Source organism: Oncorhynchus clarkii, unplaced genomic scaffold, assembly GCF_045791955.1.
Source record: "Oncorhynchus clarkii lewisi isolate Uvic-CL-2024 unplaced genomic scaffold, UVic_Ocla_1.0 unplaced_contig_11143_pilon_pilon, whole genome shotgun sequence".
Lineage (NCBI taxonomy): Eukaryota > Metazoa > Chordata > Actinopteri > Salmoniformes > Salmonidae > Oncorhynchus > Oncorhynchus clarkii.
The window spans coordinates 37,111-43,228 of record NW_027258406.1 but is presented as its reverse complement, the minus strand read 5'-3'; the positions used below and the strand labels follow the sequence as shown (position 1 = coordinate 43,228).

Sequence of the window (6,118 nt, the reverse complement as noted above, 5' to 3'; positions counted from 1 at the left end):
AGTGTTGGTCAAGTTTGAGTGTAAAACTTACATGAAATTAGTGATTAAAATGGAAAATAGAAAGTCATGATTACGTGACATACAGGATGACAGCTACATGCAGGATGACAGCCACAACATGCAGGATGACAGCCACAACATACAGGATGACAGCCACAACATACAGGATGATAGCCAGCCACAACATACAGGATGACAGCCACAACATACAGGATGACAGCCACAACATACAGGATGACAGCCACAACATACAGGATGACAGCCACAACATACAGGATGACAGCCACAACATACAGGATGACAGCTACAGTGGCAAGGTAAGATATTTTATAGTGCATACATGCAGTGACTCTCCTCTAAAACCCAGATGACTCTTACCAATACATTTCCTTGGGCTGATGATAGGGAAAAATATTTAAAACACTTTAATACATGTCAGCAAAAACTTGAACTGAATAATTATCAAATGTCCTATGTCAATTAATAGTGATGTAAAAACATACATGTGTCTATGTGAGCAGCTGCTTTGACCAGCTCTGCGTCTGATATATCTGTTGGTGGCAGTGCTGGTCGAGGGAAAGACACCCCTATATCACGTGGAGAGAGAAAGGATTGTGAGCTACACAGCTTATCGAAACATTTTTATTTTTATCTTACATGTGAAACTAGACACTCACCTTGAACTGCAGGCTGAGAAGCAATGAGTTTCTTCATCTTCGCCTGCAGTTCACCTGGGGCGAGAGAGCGCCTTGAAAGGAACGCAGAGATCGCAGGACCAAGAGGCCTTTGAAAACAAAACAGCAAATATGTCACCATTTCCAACTGTGTGGAACAAGTAGAATTATATTTTCCTTTAAGATATGTAACACTTACGTAAGCCGCACTGTTGGGCCGGGTGTTACTGGCGGGGATGGTGCTGGCTGCGGCGGGCCCGGCCACAGCAGCTACCCCCTCCTGGTCTCTGCGCTGAATGTAATCAATCAAGGCGGCCATCGCACTCCCAGGATAACGGGGTGTCTGCGTCCTCATGCTCCTGACATATCTGTGTGAGACACAGCAGAGGGAACATTTCAGATGTAAAATGGTGCATAAAAAACACTGACATGAACATAGAAAACACAAAAGACGCTCGCCCCTTACTTTATCCTGTCTGCACCCGTAGCCTCATACAGGTCCTGCAGCGTGTCCCACTTGTACTTCCCAATGCCGACAAGGGCCTTGCCCTCCTGGCCTGAAATCAGCACGTGAACCAATTAACTGTCAGAGCAAAAGAGTTACATCTTACATACAATGAGAAGAATTAAACAAACTCACCTGGCTGGGAGGACAGGACTTTAGCTTCCTCGTGTGCCCGGTTGAACCTGACCATCGCAGCGAAGGCCGGATAGGCGCGCGAGTCAAGGCGTCCTTGTTGGCCATCAGGGGATGCTGGGAAACACTGCGCGCTCGCTCCCTCTCCTTCTGATGCACCGTTACCAGGTGCATCATGTAGCCCACGTCGTTCTCCATCATCCACTTGAAGGTCTGACCCCGGTACTTGCCGAACTGAACCGTGCACCGGCTCAGGACGACCATCTCTGCACCGGGGTCACCTCCCTCGGAGACGACACGGGCTCGAGCCTCTGCTTCCACTTCCTCCCACTTCTTAGCCCTCACAGGAGGGCCCTGGGCACCAGAAGCAGGGGGGCCGTCAGCGGCCACTTTAACTGCCTGCATGGTGGCCTTGAGGACCAACTCCTGTGACGGCGTGAACCGGAAACTAGGATTTTCCATCTTAGGAGGCAAGAAAAATACTATTATCATGACTGAGGAGTGCAGTGACAAGTAACAGCATAACAGTATTAGATACATATAAAGGAACTTACGTTTGCTTGATAAGGAGGAGGACAGCAGTGAGGGGGGGGGGGGGGGGGGGGGGGTATAGGACGATATCAGTGGTGTGGAGGGGGGTGCCGGGTTAGGTTGATTATTAGCTCATATGCAGTTAAATTCAGTTTAGTTAAAATCATAGAAAGCCACGTTTGCCCCAATGACAATCATGTTGTCACATATCATACAATGCATCCAACTACATACACTTCAAACGCATGCCATCAAAAAACGAAGAAAAATAGACAATTAAACAGTATACAATTCCAAGTTTGAGTTGATATAGATGTTAGCTAAGGTTTTATAGGGTTGTCAGCAGTCAAATAAACTTTTGCGTTTTTGTAAACCTTGTTTACAGTAGCTAGCGATCTACAGATGTTGTTAAAGGACACAGTTCGGGTAGCTCCTGTAGTCAAACAATTCGGTTGGCTAGAGGTGTTAATGTCATATTTCATCACATTTTACTAGTTGATTATTTTCATTTCTTTGCAATATACATCGGATATTATCCATTTCTGTCAGAAAAATATTTGATAGACAATGCTAACTTGCCTGCCCACAGCATGCAGCACACTATACTATAGCTACAGTAGCTAGCGATCTACAGATGCTGTTAAATTACACAGTTCGGGTAGCCTCTGTAGTAAAAAAAAAAAATGCGGTTGGCTAGAGGTGTTAATGTCATATTTCATCACATTTATAGTCCTTAATGTGGATTTCTTTGCAAATTAAGCGAAATTACCACCTGAGTGCGGCTGGGGCCGACAGATAAAACATAAACAAGCAAAATGGAGTACCGTGATTGATGGACAGTCCAGCATGCATCAGCTATGTAGCCACGTGATCAGTGTCCAGGGGGCAGCGGTGTGCGGGGCAGAGAAGCTAGACTGGCGAGTAGGTAAAGGCCGGCGAGAAGGTAAAGGCCGCTAGCAGTGGCTAACAATGATTAAATAGCTTGTAGCTAGTTAGCTTCTGGAGGTTCTTGAATGTGTTCTAAAAATTAAAAATAATAGCGATTCCGTATCACATTGGGTGAGGCAGGTTACCGGAAGGTATAATCAAATTAAAAATCGAAAAGAGATTGAAAGTAAATATTTGGTCCGTTGAGTCAGACGGTTAGCAGGCCTGTGCTAACAAGCTAACAGTTAGTAGGCCGGGGCTTAACAAGGTAGCAGTTAGCGGACCGGGGCTAAACAAGCTAGCAGTTAGCAGGCCGAATTAGCAAGCAAGGAGATAGCAAGGGCTAGAAAGTTAGCCTTTGGGGGACGTCGCGATGGGGTGAGTCTGTTTATGCCTCTTCATGCGGTGACATCGATAGACCTGTCGTGGGTCCGGATATTGTAGCCCAGGAGTATGCTTCGGTGGTAGCACATGGGCTCTGGCCGGGCTAGCTTCAAAGCTAAATGGATGGAAACGCTAGCCAGGAGTAATCATCCGGGGTTGCAGTTAGCTAGTTGTGAAGACCCATCTGAAAATGTTCCGTTTGCGGTGGGAATCCGGTGGTAATCCGGGGATAAAAAAAATAAATAATAATAGGTCCGTTATGCTCTGGTTAGAGTCGCGTTGTTCGAACTGGCGAGAGCTTTCCGCGCTGAAGACCGCTAGCGATGGTTTGCTGGTAGTTAGTTAGTTAGCTAGCTGCTGGTAGTCGCTTCCAACAAAACTAATGACCTGCAGTGGATCAAACCATTGTGAGGCAAAGGGCGGGGGTCGCAATCTTTTGAAACTTAAAAACGCGCTATTAAGTGTCTATAATCAGCATAAGTGCTTTCATTGCGTTCATTCATATTATTGAAATTACATAGATATGTTTACAGTGATATATTGGGGGGGGGGGGATCATATTTTTCCCAGGATAGGGGGGTCGTGTCCCCCCTGGGATTTCTGCCTATGCACGTGATATCTCCTCACTCACGTGGTTGATTAAAGGACGTGGTTGATTGAAGAACTGATTTGTGTTTTACTGGCAATTACCATATAAATTCAAAGATGAAGAAGGAGGGATGACTAGAAACGTTTCAGTTGACCGGTTTATGTGTGGATTAATTGTCGGAGTAGAGGAATTTGTGTAATTCAGGTAAAAAAATAACGCAATGTTTATATCACAGGACAAATTAGCTAGCGGGTTAACTCGCTAAATTGCCATACATGTTTCAAGCTTTTCGGCCTGTCTCCAATTTAATGCCATTGGTCACATATTTTGTTTTGATATTTTAACCTGCTTGTCTTTATCGCGTCTGCAAGCACGCAGCTGGTATGTTTATAATGAACTTTATCTGTCGAAAATGGAAATGTGAAGTTTGAGGTCTTGTGGTGGCTTACTACTTTGTCCCGCTTACCATCGCGTTTTTGTCCATTTGGGATCCTGTGTATGCGGTAGATTTTTGCCGTGTTTTCGTCCACTTGGGGAATGGGAGATACGGGTCTGGAAACTTTTTTTTTTATTTTTTTTTTTAGTTGTTTCCAGTGATTTGTGTCCTCCGAAGTTGGTGTAACTGCTCCAGTGTTTGGGCTAGAGGTTAGGGATTAGGTTTAGGGTTAGGGGGGTCAGGGTTCTAGGTTTGAATTGGTTGGTCCACTTCCATCTCTGACACGTGGAAAGGGGGTGCACTCCACCTACCTAGGTCTCTTATCCACTGTCTCTTATCCTAGGTCTCTTATCCACTTTTCGCCGCCCACTGGTCCACCCAGAACACGACTGTAATCCTGATATATTGAGGTAAGTGATGGGGTGATCCTGGAAATGAGTCACTAGTTCTGTGTGTAAATGGGCACGTTTGATATTGTATAGAATGTTGTTTGTCTATTTTCTATTGTATACTGGGTTTCCCCAATGTAGTGTTTTTTGTCAAATGTGCAAGTGATTATACACATATGACATTTGGAGTGTAGAGTGAAATGGAGTCTAAATCTGGAGTGGAGGTCTTGCTGTATGAGTTTGAAATGCATTTTCTTGGTCTGAAGTGGGCCGTTTGGGTGGTTGGGGGTACTGTATTTAGCTTGGATGAGGATGTCTTTGAGGCTCTTATTCCTCCTAAATGCTGAGATTATTCTATACGGCTCGAGGGGTGTGTATGCCTGTTGGGTGATGGAAAAATTGTGTTTGAACACCTGATGTAACGGTCTGATCCTATGTGAGAATGTAGTAACTAGGGGGATGAGGATTGTCTGCTGCTCAGAAGGGGAATGAGAGGAGGAAAGAAGTTTGTGGTTCCGAGAGGGGTCAATTTCAAAATCTGTTCTAAGAGGGTTAGGGTTATGATTAGGATTAGGGGTAGGGTTAGCGGTGGGGTTTTGGTTAGGGGTTAGGGGTTGGATTATGGACAGGAGCAGGATACGAACCCAAATTAGGGTACGGGTTAAGGTTAGGGTTGTGGTCAGGGTTGAAATCAGGGGAAGGGGAGGATTTGGAAATGTCTCTGGAACCTCTATAATGGAGGTTGGGGTCCAAAAGAGTGATTGACAGACTTGTGTTATGTGAGTGTGTAGGTTGAATGGGAGAGAGGGCCCCCAAGGTGCTGTTTTTTATGGTTCTGAGATATTGTTTAGAGTAACCTCTCTGTCTGAGTGCCTGAAATAATGTTTGAATTGCTTTTCCCAGGTGCAAGGCGCTCTCTCGCCCCAGGTGAACTGCAGGCGAAGATGAAGAAACTCATTGCTTCTCAGCCTGCAGTTCAAGGTGAGTGTCTAGTTTCACATGTAAGATAAAAATAAAAATGTTTCGATAAGCTGTGTAGCTCACAATCCTTTCTCTCTCCACGTGATATAGGGGTGTCTTTCCCTCGACCAGCACTGCCACCAACAGATATATCAGACGCAGAGCTGGTCAAAGCAGCTGCTGACATAGACACATGTATGTTTTTACATCACTATTAATTGACATAGGACATTTGATAATTATTCAGTTCAAGTTTTTGCTGACATGTATTAAATTGTTTTAAATATTTTTCCCTATCATCAGCCCAAGGAAATGTATTGGTAAGAGTCATCTGGGTTTTAGAGGAGAGTCACTGCATGTATGCACTATTAAATATCTTACCTTGCCACTGTGGCTGTCATCCTGTATGTTGTGGCTGTCATCCTGTATGTTGTGGCTGTCATCCTGTATGTTGTGGCTGTCATCCTGTATGTTGTGGCTGTCATCCTGTATGTTGTGGCTGTCATCCTGTATGTTGTGGCTGTCATCCTGTCCTGCATGTTGTGGCTGTCATCCTGCATGTTGTGGCTGTCATCCTGCATGTAGCTGTCA

General features: G+C 44.9%; 1 long non-coding RNA gene across 1 annotated transcript; it reads left to right on the top strand.

Moving 5' to 3' along the window:
• Positions 1 to 4,500: 4,500 nt before the first annotated feature.
• LOC139396870 (uncharacterized) lies at positions 4,501 to 5,792 on the top strand. The gene is made up of 3 exons (XR_011630878.1): positions 4,501 to 4,588; positions 5,471 to 5,548; positions 5,639 to 5,792. It is a non-coding gene; the product is annotated as an uncharacterized lncRNA (long non-coding RNA).
• Positions 5,793 to 6,118: the final 326 nt, after the last annotated feature.